General features: G+C 36.1%; 1 protein-coding gene across 1 annotated transcript in view; it reads left to right on the top strand.

The window, feature by feature from the left end:
• The window catches only part of IGSF11 (immunoglobulin superfamily member 11), a 204,035-nt gene that overhangs the window by 149,074 nt on the left and 36,621 nt on the right, over positions 1 to 18,340 (top strand). The window lies entirely within an intron of this gene.

Genomic DNA, 18,340 nt, shown 5'->3' with positions numbered 1-18,340 from the left:
ATTTAGTGTATGCCCATCTAGTGGCAAGGCAAAGATATCTGACAGGAGAGTATAAGCTTTATGTCTACCAAGATCTCAGTGCTCCTGCACATATAATAGGTCATTCAGGAGGGTCTTTGTAGGGAGGAGATTAGGACAAAATGATGATACATGCTTTATTGGATAAAATTACAGGTAGTGTTAAGATTTTATGAAATTACAATTCAGATCATTAGAGTACTTATTCTAGGCAATGCCTTATGTGACTTGACCTGGATGTGTGGAGAATATTCCACAGGACTTAATTTATGTCAGGCTTGGCAGAGAATCCAACCCATATTTTTCTGGCTTTTCCTTTTTTGCTGCTTATGTATTTGATCTGCTCTACCCACACATATAGCCAGAACCATTTCCCCAGATCAGGAAAGGGTTAGATTAGTTTAGCATGGTCAGTAAGTGTGAAGTCAATTCATATTCATAAGTTATGGTTAGATTCTGTTTCAAATAGAGACAGACTTGACTTCAGAAAATCTTTTTCACTCACCTTTGATATCACTTTTTATACATGCTTTGCAGATTTTCTCCCTTGCATTGGAATGAATGAGCCATTGTTGAAACTCAGCTGTAACTTGATTGTGAAAGAGGGAAGATGGTAGTAGTGGGGTAGATTGTTCAGGGAGAAGACATTTAGGGAGCACCTACCATAGATATATCAAAATACTAAGAGGACTGGCAAATATGGCTATATACTGGAAGGGTGGGTGTTCATATTGGTACAGAATAAAAAGAGAGATTTGGAAAGCTGTCTCCCTTCCTTTATCTTCCCCTGTAAAAGACTAGGAACTGGATTTTGCTATATTGGGACAGATGTGTGCCATTTTTCTATTGGTTATATGGTTCTCCTGCTACCTCTCTGATAAGTTTTCTAAGACTCTTTTGCAGGATTGTCATCCATGTCCTGCCTGCTATGTGCGATAACTAAAGCTCTACCTATACATTTTTCTTCATCGAGCTCATAGGTTCCCATGGATTCAACTAACATCTCTATGCAAATCACTCTCAAATCTACCTCATCCAGATTTTTCATCTCTGTGGAGACTCTACCTCCCCAGCATTTCTCATATTTGTATCCTTCTCTCCATTCACAATATGACCATCCTAACTTAGGTAGCATAAGATACAGTTGCTGTCTCCAAGGAACTTACATTCTATTTAGGAGGTTAATAATACATAAACATATGAAAAATTGGGTAATATAAGACAGCACTTTAAAGGGATTAATGTAGTAGAACAAGATTACTTGCCCAATGGGTGGCAAGGAAAAATATTATTAATGTCATTTGATGCTCACAGATCCAGATGGCAAAAGGGGGCTAAATCAGTCAATTTTGAAGCATTTATTAAGTACATCTTATGCAAGAACTGTGCTAAACCCTGGAGATACAAAAACAAAAACAAAAAAAGAAAGAAAAAAAGCCCTATTCCCAAAGAACTCAATTTTGTGATGGTCTAAATTTATATGCCAACTGTGTGTGTGTGTATGTGTGTGTGTGCATGTGCATCCATCCATCCATGCATGCATGCATCTCTCTTTCTTTGTTGTCTGTATTTATATCTGTATGTATACATATGTATGTCATTGTCTACCTGACACTAAGTGAAATAGAACTTTGGCATATGTCTAATTTGATTCATGGAGATGATAGTCATCTGCCAGTGGCTTGATACATTACTCAAATTAACTAAGTAATTGCTATATCTTCACTTCATTCCGTGTTCTGTAGACCCAGGCAAAAGTCACTTTAATATGTAATTGAATAGTTATCATTTTAATTCCTTCCTAAGATAATGTTCATTTTTTTAGAGTTAGGTAATATTAGAGTTTATGGTTGGTGATTTTTACCACTTAAAAATGTATGAGTAGAAGGAGAAAAGTGATTTGTTTTGAAATCTTTTACTTTTGAAAATCATCCTTTTCCATTCTCATATGAAGTTCTTCCAGAAAACAGGGGATAGATTATAAAGTTCTGTCATTTAAAACCCATTACAGTCAGATGGTTGAGGATAAGACAGATTTCACATAGGTTAGTTTCATTTTAGATAACATACTTCACATTCAAAGAAGTAGCTCAAGTCCGTTATCTTGAAATAATGATAATAAAGGAAGCCTATTAACCAGTAAGCATCTTAATAACCTTTAGTGTTAGACTAAGAGAGAGACACATGGCTCCCAAGGCACCACGAGCTCCTTTTTATGCCCAGAACTGGTTGGATTCTCTAAAGCAGTGATGGCAAACTCCAATAGGAATAGTGGTCACTAAGCCATTTATAAAAATCTCTATGGGCTGCATATTGATTTAGAAAACCACATACAAACATCATTCATTTTTTGTTATATTCTTATTTATTGTAACATATTTCCCAATGATATTTTAATCTGTTTTGGAATGTTATAGGTCTGGCTGTTTGACACCTCTGTTGTAAAGAACATCCTCTGGCAGTTAAACTGAACCTTGAGTTGATCCTATCCTGGTTCCCACCTCCCCTATATTTTATATCCCAGTTTTATGATCCCGGCCAATTAATACAGAAGTAGATGGAGAGTGCCTTTTCGGTAGTTCTCTCCCTCTCTAGTTGTTGCTAGTGTTTTCAGCATTGTTTCTTAATCAAGACTGTGTTGCAGACCTCTAAAACCTACATCCTGTACCTTGGACAATTAAAATTGTAAGGACATGTAACATGTATGCATGTTTGTGTATGCTATGCAAAATATGTATAATAATAGATAGTATTGAAATTGAAGATCGTCAGCATAATTGCTGCTATCCTTAATCACTTTTTTTTGGTCTGTAAAGATGGAACTATAAGACATGGAGCAGGGCCAGATACCAGCTGATTCCTTATCTTTGATTTTATTATTGTCAGAATGGCTTCTTGCCAGCACCAATTTGAAAAGAGTTAAATAAGAGCCTCCACAAGAGAATTTTCAAATAATAAGCACTTAATTTCTTAAAGAGGGATTCTTTTGATATTTCATTCCCAGAGATTTTCTTTTTAAAAAAAATCAATTAAATTTTTTTTAAGCTTTGAAGGTTTTGTCTTCAAATGTTGAAGAAGTTTTGCTGGCTTCTTGCTTTCATTCAGCAAAATCTCTCCACAAATGAAACCCTGCTCTCTTGGCAAACTGTCATCTGCCCCAGGCCAGACAGTGAACCAAATTTTATAATAATTGGCATCATATCTCCAGACAAAACCTAAAAGTCTTACACTCTTCTCAAGTAGATGAACCGAATTCTATTTTATCTTATTTGCTAGGGAAGGCAAATCTGAATAATTTAAATTTATGTTGGAGGGTGGAAGTAAAAAACTAAGCAGTGTTTTTTTCCCTACTTGTTAAAAAATAATCACTTTAATACTCCATTAATATTTATGTTGATCAAAAGAATACACTGAATAAATTTTTAATTGAAAGATAGTATTAAAATGTGACACCACTGAAGAATATACATCTCCCACTGCCTGCTGGTTGGTGACTAATTGGAAAGAGAAGTGAGGGGTGAGCTTTGAGCAGACATGACAAATATTGCCAGCTACCCAGATGTGTAGTTGGCATCACCATCCACATGAGAATTTTTGTTGACACCTCTTATGGGCTCAGTTGAGTTAGGGTGTAGATATCTTGCTTCTCAAACTTTGGTTTTTAAAGTTTAAAGGTTTTTAAGTGAAGAGGGTATAGCCTGGGAGCCTGGGAAAAGCCTGGTCAGTCCCAGGAAATTACATCAATGTATCTTGGTTACATTGACCTTTATCCTTATCTCTCAGGGGGGTTGGGAAGACTGCAAAGTAAATGGCTCATTATAGCAGGTATATTGTTTTCTTTTCTGAATAATTTCCCCAGCATCTTATATCCCTCCTAAAGAGTCCATATCAGTTTAATGTCTTTTTAGTGGCATTCTCATCACAGTTCATAGGACTCCTAAAGTTTGCATGCCTTTGTAAAGATCCACACCTCCCACAGGACCAGCTCCTCACCTCCAAAGCCCAAGCATTCAGTACTTGGCAGATTCATGCCTATGTTAGTGCTTACAGGGCTGCTATCTAAACTCAGGCATTGTTGATACTAAAAAGCTTTCAAGCCCTTAAACCACAGCAAAAAAACAAAAAGAAAAAAATTAAAACCAAAAATAATTAAAATAGAACATTTTACCAACAGAAAAGATGAAGATAAAAAGAACATTTTTTTGAATTGAAAATTTTTATTTAATTAATTAATTTCAGATATTTTTCCATGGTACATGATTTATGTTCTTCCCCTCCCCACTCATAGCCAACATGCAATTCCACTGGGTTTTACTTGTGTCATTGATTAAGACCTATTTCCATATTATTGACGTTTGCACTAGGGTGATCACTTAGAGTCTACATCTCCAATCATATTCCCATCAACCCATGTGATCAGGCAGTTGTTTTTCTTCTGTGTTTCTGCTCCCACAGTTCTTCCTCTGAATGTGGATAGTGTTAAAAAGAACATATTTTTAAACCCCTGTCAAATTATGTGACTCTTTTGCTCTTGACCCTTTGTCCATAGACATTACACACAAGGCTCTAAGTTGTAATTCATAGGTCATGACTGCAACTCTGAGTTTATAGAGACTGAGTTCAGTCTTAGAGGGATTGCATAAATCACTTCCATTGGTTTGTACCTCGATCGACAGCTTTCTGGAGAACATCCTGTAGTTCCATTGTAGTGTTGAAAATCCTTTGTTTTTTCAGATCTAGTCTTTCTTGCATGAAACTTTATGCTGGGGTGGATGGATGGATAAATGGATGGATGAATGGATGGGTAAATGGATGGATGGATAAGTTCCAAGGAGAGCCTCTTGAATTACCATTGTGGCCTTCTTCCTTCTGTTCTGGAACCTCAAAGCCAGTCCAGAGTCTATTTGTATACCCTTGCCTTGGGTTTTGACTAATCTCTCTGAACACTGTCCCCCATTCCAGATTCTGGTTGTTTCCCTCTCCCACCATCCCTCCCTTTCACCTAATGCCTTTCTGTGGAAACTTGGGACTTCAATGCCCCAAGGCAGGCTACATAATTTTGCCATAGTAATTAAATGCAACAAATAAAGGGCTGCTGGCTTGCATCATGTCTAATTCTTAGCAGTCTCTGTTCCAGTAATGGTGTCCAGGCCTCTGCACAAACAGGGAAAAGGGTCTTTAGCCCTATAGAGACATTAGGATTTTACAGTACATTGAATAAAAATCAGGGCTCCCCCCCCCAATCTAATATCCAATGTGAAAGGCTCACAGTGAAACCATAAATGAATGAGACAATCTTCTCCCCTTTCCATCAAAGCTAATCTTCCCCAGAGACTTTAACAGTGCTTCAGACTTAGAATACTACCTTTGAGTTGAGATTCCTCCATAAGGGAAACATACTTGGCTAACGAGCCAAACTTCTTTTCTAGACCTGCGCAATCCACATAAATCTAGTGTCAGTGAAGGGAAAAGCCCAAATTTGCTCACTACATTGTAGCCATTTTCCTTGCTCAATTTCAGTTCTTGATTGTATTGTGTAAGAACAATTTCTCTTTTCCCTAGGAAACTTGGCTCAGAAATTTTGGATTATCCAAAAACTCTACATATTGCTCTAATGCCTGTAGTCACTGCCATTTCTGGCTATGTAATTCATGGGAAGAGCTTTGCAGATGTAGAGACTTCCCTTCCTGGGAATGAAGTCAGAATCTTTATTATTCTCCTCTTCATTGTTTCTTTGATTTATTACTCTTCATCGCTGTGTTTGTGCATTGGCTGGCACTCATTTCTGAAAGTTACTTCTTCCTCATTTTCATTTCTCAGAAGCAATAGTTCTTATCAAAATCCAGCTTAAGCATCACATTCTACATGAGGCCCTTACTTGGTCCATCCCCTTAGCTGTTTTGTGTCTCTTCTCATCACTTCTCTTTACATAGATGTTATTTTCCCCAGCTAGATGTTAGTTTCTTTAGGGAAGGGTCTTAGTGCATTTTTGTATTTCTATTTCAAGAGCCAGGCACAATACCTGGCACACAGTAAGTACTTAATAAGTGATTTTTCATTTATTTGTTTACAATTCTTACTTTCCAACATGAATCTTTTGATTCGATTCTATAAGTTTCTCCCTGCTTTATTGAAGCCTTAGGAACAATTGGTAGAAGAAATGAGGACAGCATAATGCTTCTTATAGTTTTAGCTCTTTAGAAGGAATGTGGCAGACTTTTTTTCTTTTTCATTTAATGGCAAGGGTCATTCAGTGTTCACAAACTGACTTAATTTTAAAGAGAAGAAAGTACTACAAAATATTCAAGCTTGCAGAATGCCACCAGTCTGAGGTCTTAAATTATGCATTTTACATGTAAATATTGCAAATTGTAAGATATTTTCAATGAATTTTTAATCAACTGTTTAGCATTAAAATTTCAACTCTTGCCTTTAAATTTTGGTATTGGATTTTATTTTAACAAGAACAGGATTTTTAGTTGTTTTCAATAAGTTTTCCTCAAGTATATAAAATACAAAAGTACCTATTCTCCTTCCTCTATCTCTAAGGAAACTTGAGGATTTTCCAACTATCAATGGCTATCTTACTAGATTTCTCATATTTGACGTTTCTGTCTACATAAGGTGTTGGAGGCAAGGCAGCTGTATAGTATTATTTCTGTGAAAAAATAGAAGCTTTGATTCTAGATGAATACTACTGCATACCTGCTCCTCTTACTAGAAATCTCTTTTTCTCCTGTCCCGCTACACCAGTTAAAAATGATAACCTTTGTTGTTGCTTTTCTGAGTCATAGTGATTTCCTCCAAGAATGTTTCCAGATTTTGGAAAAAAAAACTTTTCTGGGATACTTTCTTGGTATAAGATTGTATTTGACCTTGGCAAGATTGCAAAGTCTTTTTTCCGTATTTTTTAATCTCTCCATGTGTGGAGTTCCTCAATTTATTTCTAGATCATACACTATTTTGGTTCAGGTTGGGTATTTCTTTAATGCATAGGGTTTTTTTTATTGCTAGACATTAATAAGGGCTAGGTACTCAATTGAAGGTATTATTATGATTGTTAATTTGGTTCTCAGACCTACTTTCATACTCACCTACTCCCAATGCCATTTTCATCATAATCGTTGCTTAAAATGTTTCAACCTCAACTTCTTTTGTGTCCTGGCTTGAACTGACTTCATCTTTTCATTCTTTTCTTTCTCTTCTCCATGATGGTTTGCCTTTTCCTTTAACATTGCTGCTCTTAACAATGGGCAAGTCACCTTCATCTCGTAGGGCTTCAGTTTCCTCATTTGCAAAATGGGAGTATTGGTTTACATGATATCTACGTGCTCCTTTTAACTTTATGGTCTAGGATCCTGTGAACTGCAGCAAGGTATAACAGAAAGAAGAGGAAGCAAGGGAAGGAGATGAGCATTATTTATATAAAGCCCATTGTGTATGTAACATGCACTGTGTTAAGGATTTTACAAATAGTATCTCATTTGAAAGAGAACTGGACTTGGAGTCAATAGACTGAAGTCCTTCTTCCTACTTTTGTTGGGTCTATGAGTTATATAACTAATCAGTTATTTAAATCTGCTGAACCCATTTTCTTTTTATATAAAATGGAGATAATGATATTCATATTAGCTACTTCACAGATTGGTCATAAGAATCAAACTAATTATCATTGAGAAACATTGGCTTGAATGATGATGATTTATACCCATTTAAAAGTGCTTTACATTTCATTGATTCCCTGTTGTCGGAAAATTTTCTTCCAAAAATTCCAAATCCCAAGGATGATGCTGAAAGCAACTTCATTCATTGGACCAGTGCTCAGACCCTCATTATCTCTTCTCTGATCTGCTGTAATATTCTTCTAATCGGTCCCCCTACTTTCCAGTCTCTCCCTTCTCTAAGCTTTCCTCTTTATGACTGCCAAAATAGTCTTTCAATGGCTCGGGTTTGACAATGACATTCTTCTGCTCAGAAACTTTACCCAGGCTTTTAAGGCCACTTACTTAACCTTTTATAAAAATCTCTCTCTCTCTCTCTCTCTCTCTCTCTCTCTCTCTCTCTCTCTCTCTCTCTCTCTCTCTCTCTCTCTCTCTCTCTCTCTCTCTCTCTCCCTCCCTCCTCCCCCACTCTTCCTTCCTTTCTTTCTCTTCCCCCTAGTTTGGGCGATTTGATCTTTGCTCCATTTTCCCACCTTACCTGTTTGCCTCTCCCTCCTTTGACTCTGCCTGGAGGCTCATCATATTAATTTTGGATTAAAAAAAATCTTAAGCAATCCATCAGCCTCAACCTCCCCTATAATCCGGATTACATATGTGTGCTTTCAAGATCACCTCATGGTATATTCTCTTATGAATTCTATGTCCTGACCAAACTTTTCTATTAATTGTTCTTTGAACTCTCCACCCCATCTCCCCTTCCTGTTCATTTCTATTGCCTTCCCCCAAATGCCTGAAATGCATTTCCTCTTTAATGTTGCTTATTAAAATTACTGGTTTTACTAAAAGTCCTTGCCCAGGGATCAGTGCTTTACAAAGGCTTTTTTGATTTTGCCCAGTCTTAGCGCTTTCTTTCTCTTCTAATGGCCTTTTAAATTAATCTGCCACCATGTTCCTTCCCCAGTATGATGTATAGTCTTTGGGAGACAAGGACTATATTTTAATAGGCAAACAATATCTTAGCGTTATTATGGAAATAGTTTTGATATCAAGGACTCCTTGAAAGGGTCTTATGGTTTCTAAGGGTTCCCTAGGGCCACAATCTGAGAATCAGTTTGGTGTCCTAGGGTTGGCTACAGGTGTATAACTGGCTTTGACTTATTCAACTTTTCCATGGCTCAGTTGGCCAGAATATTGTGGTACTGGTTAAACCCTTCTTCATACTCCTATCAAAGAGAATTCCTCAGTTCTAAAACAGTGTCTCTCTGATCCTTAGCAATCTCTTTTCCATTGAGGTTCAGTCTTTCTAGATTTGTCATCCAATCCAGATTCGGGTTATCTACAGCAATCCCAGATCATTTCCCCCTCTTTTGAAGAGTTTGAGCCCTCACTACCCTAACTCCTGGCCTTATCCCAGAGAACTCTAACATTCATGTTGACATTTTCTCACAGGTTCTTACAAATCATAATTAAAATGACTGGTTTACTTTTGTATTGTAATATCAAGATGAATGGCCTATTATTGTATCATTTTTCCTTAAAAAAATGGAAATACTACTTTACAATAGAAGGAATTGTATTCCTGCTGTTTGCTGAATGTATTTTTCCTGAGCTTCTTGAATATAGGAACTCCTTGATTTGTGATAGATAATCCCTAGGTTCTCTGATATAGTTAGGTAGTCCTAGGGGCTGGCTCCTTTTCTAGCAGAAATAACGATTGATATTAACTTCTGGAGGAACTGTCCCTGGATGAGGAACTATTCCATCCATCTTTGCAGGTGGCTCTGGACTGCTTAAATGCAACTAACTTCTGACCTGGCACCAGTTTGCAAAAAGGCACACTTGTGCTGACATTCTTTTGAAGATCTCTTGTTTCCTTTTCTATCCCTCCCCAAAGTATCAAATACCAACCCTGATTTCATCTGGAATGCCAACCATTCCTAGACTATCTATCTGTAGGGTGCTATTGATCCTTCATATTTTTCTATAGAGTAATGGCTCTTAACTTTTTTGTATCATGGACCCCTTTGTCATGCTGGTTAAAGCCTTTCTTGAAGTGAAATACATAGGATTGTCAAAGAAGCCAATTACATCAAAATAAAGAAGTACTTTATTTTCTTACCCAAATTTATAGATGTCTCAAATCTATCCATGGGCCTCTTAGAGATCTATAGACCCCTATCATAACCATCCTTGCTTTAGGATTAAAGATCCACAATTTAGAACTTTTATAAATGAAGATCCTCAAAAGATCCCAAATTTCTTAGGAGTCACTGAGATGACTTTGTGGTTAACTCTGAAATACTGCTTTATACAGGATGTCCCCAAAGTCTTAGTGCAATTTAAAATGGGGTGGAAGGTTGTTTTGGGTTTTTGTTAATTTGTTTTGTCTTTGAGCTTTTTGTACAATTGAACTTTTTGTACAATCTGTAGAAGCACTAAAAGCAGTATTGTAGGCATAATCCTGAAAGCTGCATTTCTAGTTCTATTTGCAATTTGGCACAGAGGAAAGAGCGTTGGTTTTGGAGTTGAAGGACTTAAATTCAAATCTAACTCTTTCACTTAAGTGTGTGACCATATGTAAATCACTTCACAGTTCAGACTAGACCCATGGCCTTTAAAGTCCCTTCTAGCTGTAGATCTACTTATGATATCAGAACCTCTTGGGGCTTCAATTTCCTTGTCTGTAAAATGAGGGGGTTGGAATAAAGCTTCATTCATTTTGGCTCTAAATCTCTGATCCTTTGGATTCCTTATCTGTAAAATATGAGAATTGTTTAGCTTAGAAGACTACATCTTCAGAAGTGGAAGGGGCATTAGAGATCAGGAATCTGGAGACCAGAGACATTAAGGAAATTTGCTCAAGGTCTTCTAGGTAGTAAGTGGCAGAGGGGGAATGGGAACCCCAGTACTCTTTTGATCTCCAAAGTCCTTTCCAACTCTAATAGTCTGTGATTCTAAGTTTCATTCTGTTCTACAAGACTTTATCACTGACCACAGTGCCTGGTACATAATAGGTGTTTAACAAATGTTCATCAACTGGGTTGAATGGAGAGAATTAAGCGATATAGAGTATACTAAATTGTTAAATTGATTTAGGACTTTTTCTTGAATTTGTGGATTTTCCAGGCCTTTGTGGGTCCTTATAGAGAGGTGACTGTAGGATGAAGGGATATGCAGAAAAATAGGAGCTGGGGAATAAAAGAAAGTTCCTTGTCATTGGATTTAGGTCTGGAAGAAATCTTAGAGATCATCTCATCCATTCTCTGCTCCCCCTTCCTATTTTGTAGAGGAAAAAACCAAGACATAGATTAGATTACTTGATTGTCACACAGGGTATAATGTGCAGAGACAGTATTTAAATTCTTGACTTCAGACTTTATCTACCTGCCTCTCTTTTGACTGTTTTTCTACAGTCATCCCTTTTTACATTTCTCTGACTATATTTCTCCCATGATTCCTAGTGCTGGGCTTCAGCATTTCTTTCTCTGATCTAGTGCTTGTTCAAATTACTTGGAGAAGAATTTATTTTTCTGGAATGTTGCCTTAGAGAGGAAGGAAGGATGGAAGAGAAAAAATATTTATTAAACACTTAACAATATTCTTGGCATTGTGCTAAGTGCATTACAAATATTATCTTATATGAACCTTACAACAACCATGGGAGGTAGATGATATTATTATCCTCATTTTAGAGATGAGAAATCTGAGGCAAACAGAGATTAAGGGACGTGTCCAGGGTCAAACAGTTAGAAAATGTTTGATCTGAGATAAGATTTGAACTTATATCTATCTGACTCCAGGCCCAGCACTGTGTCCACCTCTATAGAAGCTGAGTAGAAAAACTGGTGAATTAAAATTTTTTAGGTCAAATTCCATTTTTGACACTTAATATTTTGTGGTCTGACATGTAACTTAGCTTCTTTGGGCCTCAGTTTCCTCATCTGTAAAATGGGAGGGTTGAACTAGAAGACCTCATGTTCCTTTCATCTCTAAACTTATGATCCTATATGAATATAATAGCAGATTAAATACAAAATAATTGAATATTACATCTGGATTCTTTATAACAATAGTGAACCAAACCAATTTTATATTCGGTACTTAGAATTGTCTTTCTGACACAACTGTGCAAGTTTATATGAAGTATTAATAGCTAGTATTTATATAGTGCTTTACAAATATTATCTCATTTCATCCTGACAACCCTGGGAGTTTAGTGCTTTTATTATCCTCATTTTATAGATGAGGAAACTGAGGCTGATAGAAATTAAATGATTCACCTAGGATCATACAAACTAGTAAGTGTCTGAGGTTGGATTTCAATTCTTGACTACTTTGCTCAATGTCTAGCTCTCTAACTTCTTCTGTGTTTGGTTTTACTAAAAAAAGTCTGGGAATGAATATATTCTTTTAAGTCAACTGTTTTGAAGCATATGTGTAAAGTATTGAAGTTCTATGGTATATACACCATCCAATTTCTACTTCAAAATCTTTTACAAAATAGCACACTTTTTCCTGGTGTAAGGCAAGTTTTTGTTTCAATCCTACTCAGTTGAACATTTAGCCTTGTAAAAGTTGCAAAAAGTCACATTTTATTTAGTTTGATATATAAGAAAAATTTCAGAACAACTAAATTGAATTCTTTATAGAGGCCTTTAAGTAGAGACTGGAACTTGTTGGAGAGATTAGAAGGAGATTCTAGGCAAGAGGGGGTTTCAATTTGAGGACCTCTGATCTCTGAGACCTCTTCTAACTCTTGAGATTTTGGAAAGGAAGGTCTGAGTGTAATCCTAATTAATTTTGAGATCAACTATCCTAATAGACTCATATCCATTCCCTCTAAATGGACTCCTAACATCGCTAATGATAATAAAAATTGTAGGGGTCACATGCATGATCTTCTCATATAGGAATGCAAACAGTTTAAACTGATTATGCCCCTTATGTTTCTCTTCAATCTTGGGTTAAGTGTCATATTTTCTATTCAGCTCTAATCTTTTCATCAGGAATGCTTTTTTAATTGAAAATCTATTTTTTTTTCCTTTTGTAGGACTATACTCACTTTTGTGGAGTAGGTTATTCTTGCTTCTAATTCTAACTTTTTTGCATTCCAAAATATCATATTCTAAGCCCTCTACTCCTTTATGGTGTTAAATCTTGTGTGGTCTTTACCATGGTTTCATGGTATTTGAATTATTTCTTTCTGGCTACTTATAATATTTTCTCCTTGACTTTGGAACTCAGGAAGTTGACTATAATATTTCTAGGAGTTTTCATTTTGTTTGATAGATTCTTTAAATTTCTGTTTTGTCCACTGATTCTATGATATCTGGCCAATTTTCTTTTATTATTAATTGATGATGTCTAGGCTCTTTTTAAAATAATGGCTTTCATATAGTCTAACAGTTCTTAAATACTCTCTCTGTGATCTATTTTCTAGGTCAGTTTTTTCAATGAAGCATTTCACATTTTCTTCTATTTTTTCAGTCTTATGATTTTATTTTATTGCAACTTGATATTTTATGGAGTCATTACCTTCCACTTAACCAATTCTTATTTTTAAAGAGTTACTTTTTTCAATGAGATTTTGTACCTCTTTTACCATTTGGCCAGTTCTGCTCTTTAAAGAGTCCCCTCCACCCCCTTTTAGATGTCTAGAAATATTAGTATAGTTCAATTCTTCTACTTAGAGAATTAACCCTGATTTCTTCTTCCTTGAGCCCACCCCCTTAATACACCTATTATTTTCTTCCTCTCCTAGTTCTACATTTTTTTAGACTCTTACTTTTGCCTTTTGGTGCCCCCTTTCCAAGCTTTTAATTTTCTTCTATAATTTTCTTACATTGCTTTCCTCCCATTTTTTCTTTACTCTTATTTGACCTTAAATTTTGTTGCTTTATTAAAAAATCTGTTTCTTTATGAACTTTAAAGAGTTCTCATTAGTTTGTGTCCAATTTGAATTTTCTTTGAAGCTTCATTTGTAAAGATTTTTAGGTTGTTTTCTTTTGAATTGTGTCTTGAACTTTCCTGTAACTACAGCAACTTTTTGTGGTAAGGTTCTTTTTTTGTTTGCTTATTTTTCCAACCTATTTTTTGACTTTGGACTTTTTGTTAGAATTGGGCTTTGTTCGATATATCTAGCCTGATCTTCTGACTTTTGTGTCCTGCTGCTTTCATAGCTAGTGCTGGAAGTTTTTAAGTTTTTGTCCTTCCAAAGTAGTGTGATCCAGGGAGAGTTCTGGTCACTGCTCTTGACTTTTTGTTGGTTATCCTGCTCAGAATTTAGGAAATAGATTGAAGAGTCTGGAAAGAGAGGCCAAATATACAACTTAGATTATATATGTTTTTACATCAATAGAAATTCAGAAAGCTAAACTTTTTGGTGGAATCCTCCCCTTTCCCCCTAGTATTCCTTTAACCTCTTTGTCAAATTTCTACTAAAACTAACTCATCTGTCTCTGGAACTCAGTGGAGGTGGAATTGATCCAGGAGGATATAACCAAGGAGACAGGGAGATTGTTAACCTGCCCCTACTAAGTGTGTTGGCCGTGGCGGTAGCAGCAGTTGGAGATCCTTTATCTTGTTAGAGTGAGTGAGTTAGAGTGAGCATCAACCAATCAATCAGTCAACATGTATTAAATGCCTACTATGTGCCAGACATGGTGCTAAGCACTAGAATACAAAAAGAGCTATAGAGACAGTCCCTGTTCTCAGAAGTGTACAATGTAATGGAGGACCTGAGCACCCCCTATCATTGCTGCTGAGGGAAGCCCCTTACATTCATGTATGGTTAGTTCATTTAGCATCAGAATTGCATGTTCTACCTGTTCCAATTTGAAATAGAAAAAACAAACAAGCATTTTTTTTTAGTCTTTCTAAAGCCAGTGTTTTTTATTTGACTTTCAGCACATGGAAGATTACATGAACATTATTACTACTTTCAAAGGGCTTCTCTATTGTAAGTTGGATAGCTCATTTATAACAACAAAAATCTGAGTAAATATTCCAAAGGAAGCCAGTCAGTAAACTAAATGGGGGGGAGGGTAGAAAAGGGGTGAAATTAATGATGGAATGTGTTCCCGTTCTGTTTAAGTATCTCAGAGTTTTGTTTTGTGGATGACATTGACTTGAAACTTGAAAGATTTTTTTCTTCCTTTTTTTAAAACCTTGATTTTCTATTTTAGAATCAATACTAAGTCCTTGTTCCAAGGCAGAAAAGTGGTATGGGTTAAGTAACTTGCCCAGGGTCACATAGCTTTGGAAGTATCTGAGGTCAGATGTGAACCCGGAACTTCACATCTCCAGACCTGAATTTCTGTCAGCCTAGCCACCTAACTGCCCTTCATAATCCTTGCTCTAACAGTTCTCTCAGTTGTTTATCACTTAACGTATAACTATTCTTGAAAAGTCACTTTAAAAATGTTACTTAGTCTAGGTTCTGAATAATGTTTGTGATTTTTAAAAAGAAGGCATCCTCTTTGGTAAAAAGTTAGTCACCAACATTTATGAAGCACTTCCTGTGTGCAAGGCACTGTAGCTAAGTTCTAGGAACACAGTGATAGGCAAAACCAGTTCCTTCTGTCAAAGAACTTAGATTCTTATGGTGTAGGTAACATAGAAACAACTGTATACATATAAGAAATACATAGGCTATTCATGAGATTTCTATTTGTATGTGTGATACGTATCTTCTATCATGATATGAACCACATGGAAATTTGTAGTACATGAAAGTATGGCTAAAACTTAGATCAAACAATTCCCCAACTCAGGGAAGGGAAAAGGAGAAGGAGGGAGAAAATCTGAATTCTAAAATGTCAAAAAACAATTGTCAAAAATTGTTTCTACACGTGACTGAAAGAATGAAACCCTATTGGGAAAAAATACTTAACCCAATTTGCCTTCCCCTTACCACTCTTTTGCCTTTGAACTGATACCTAGTATAGATTCTAAGATAGGAGATAAGGGTTTAAAAATTGTATAAAATAAAATTAGTATCCACAGACAGGTGATCCTGGGCTAGTCCAAAAGAAGATGCCATCTGTCCCTGACTGCTAGAAACTTCAAATTTAAGGACACTGACTCATACACAAAATGAATTTTTCCCCCAAACAAAAGATAAAGTATTAGATGTTTTCATTTGTTCATGGAGTTTTATAATAACTCATTGCTAAAATAGGCTCTCTAAAACTCTCTGCACATGTCTTTGAACATTTTCTATAATGCTGGACTTAAGTTGATGTGTTGGTTAGTTTTGCTGAATGGTTTCCCCACCTCATTTTTGCTCTTTGTTTTAAGAGATGGCTTTCTGGGAATGTAGGAAGAAGCAGTGAAGGACATACCGGTGAATGAAGGTGACAAAGAAAGATGACAATAAAATTTTAAATGAAAAATATAAAAAAGAAGCATTCAGGAAAAAATTGGAGGTAATCTCAGAAGGAAAGTGCAAGTAACAGGGGAGAGGAGAATTAGGGAAGGCCTTTTGGGGAATATGGGATTTTAATTTTAGTTTTGGAGGAAACCAAGGAAGACAGGAGGTAGAAGTGAGGGGAGAAAGCAATCCAGAAATGGAGGTCAAGTCATTCAAAAGTCAAGGAAGAAGGAGATGTAGATGTAGATGTAGATATAGAGGTTTCTCTGTTTGAGAAACAATAAGAAAGCCATTGTTAGATCATAGAGTAGGTACAAAGAATAAATTGTAAGAAGACTGGAAAGATAAGAAGCAGCCAGACTATAAAGAGGTTTAAAAGCCAAACAAGATTTTAATACTTGAACCTGCAGTTAACAGAGAATATAGAGACAATTGAATTGGAGCAGGGGTAATATATGTATGATGTAGCCAGACCTGAACTTAAGGAAGATCAATTTGGCAGCTCAGTGGAGCATGGACTAGAACAGGAATTTCCAAAGAGCAACTAGAAAGCTCTTTCAAAATTCTGGGTATGAGATGATGATAGCAGGCACCAGGGTGGTGTCCGACTTATATGGGGTGAGGGGATGTATATGAGATATTGTAGTGGTAGAAACAATAGGCCTTGGCAGTGGATTGTATGTGTGAGGTGAGTACACTGAATGAGTAGAAGATGAAACCTAGGTTATAAGCCCGAGTGACTGGGAGGATGGTGGTGCCCTGAAACCTTTAAAAGAAGGGAGTGTCTGGGGGATGGAGAAGGAAAAAGATTTATTTTGGACATGTTGAGTTTAAGAAGTTTATTCAACATCCAGCTTGAGATATGTAATAGGCAGTTTGTGGTTCCATAATATAGAAGACAAGAGAGAGAAGTAAGGATAGGTGTTACCATCGATTCACCCAGACTTGCTTGTATCACCCTCAACTCATTTAGTATACTCACCTCACATAGCCAAATCTTTGTCAAGTTCTATTGTTTCTACCTTAATAACATCTCTCATACACACCCCCTTCTCCACTGATAATATAAGAATTATTTGGCAGCTAGGTGGCATAGTGACTAGAGTGCTGATCCTGGAATCAGAAAGACCTGAGTTCAAATTTGGGATCAGACACTTAAAAGCTGTATGAACCTGAGCTGGTCACTTAACCCTGTTTGCCTCATTTTCCTCATCTATATAATGAGGTGGAAAAGTAAATGGCCAACCATTCTAGCATCTTTTCCAAGAAAAACTCAAATGGGGTCATAAAGAGTTGGATATGACTGAAACAACTGAATGCATTTTTTGTGAGGATATTGAGAAGAATTGTAAAGCATGATGGGCAAACATGCCTGGGTTTCCTGAATTGAAATCATAGATCCATTTGAATATTTGAGATGCTACAAAATAATTTTGTGTGTATTTAGAATATTTTTGAGTAGTAATTTCTAATGTTGAGATAGCTTTTTTCTAGAAGATGATAAAATGGACTTAATAACCGTCCAAGGTTTTCATCATTATTATTTTATGTCTTCAGCAACTTAGTAGAACTGCTATTCAGGCCATTCACATTTTTGTTTTTTTTAAAAATAGATATTTTTGTATCTTTGGTTTTATATTTTCTAAATTTCTCTCTGTATTCTACCCCCAACTCCTCCCAGAGATTCATTCATTATAACAAAGAATTTGTTTTTAAAAGAAAAAGAAGAGAAAAAATCCAGTAAGATCAGTCAACACATTTAAAAAAATATGACATTATTTGTGCATATTATATCCACACCTATGGATCCCTACTTTTGCAAAATGGCAGAGGAAAATATCTTATCAAATCTTTTCTTAGAGGCCAAGCTTATATTTTATAATCTTACAACATTTAGTTCTACTTGTTTTGCAGTTTCTGTAATTATTTTGTGTATGTCGTTTTACTGGATCTGTTTACTTCACTCTGCATCAGTTCATATAAGACCTTCCATACTTTTTGAATTCTTCATGTGTGTTATTTCTTCCAGTACACTAATTTGTAATTTGTTAATCTATTGCCCATTCAGTGGACATTCATTTGTTCCCAAAGCATTGCTATAAATATTTTTGTGCATACAGAGGCTCTCTTTTTGTCAGAAACTTCTTTGGTGAATGTGCGTGCCTAGCACTGAGGTCTCTGGATCAAAGGGTGTGGCCATTTTAATGACTTTATTTGTATGATTCCAAATTGCTTTTTAGAATGGTTATACTAATCAAAAGTTCCACCATCACAGCACTTGAAAGTACCT

The sequence above is a fragment of the Monodelphis domestica genome, chromosome 4 (assembly GCF_027887165.1).
Source record: "Monodelphis domestica isolate mMonDom1 chromosome 4, mMonDom1.pri, whole genome shotgun sequence".
Classification (NCBI taxonomy): domain Eukaryota; kingdom Metazoa; phylum Chordata; class Mammalia; order Didelphimorphia; family Didelphidae; genus Monodelphis; species Monodelphis domestica.
Note: the sequence above shows the minus strand (reverse complement) of the source record. Positions and strands in the feature narration are given on the sequence as shown.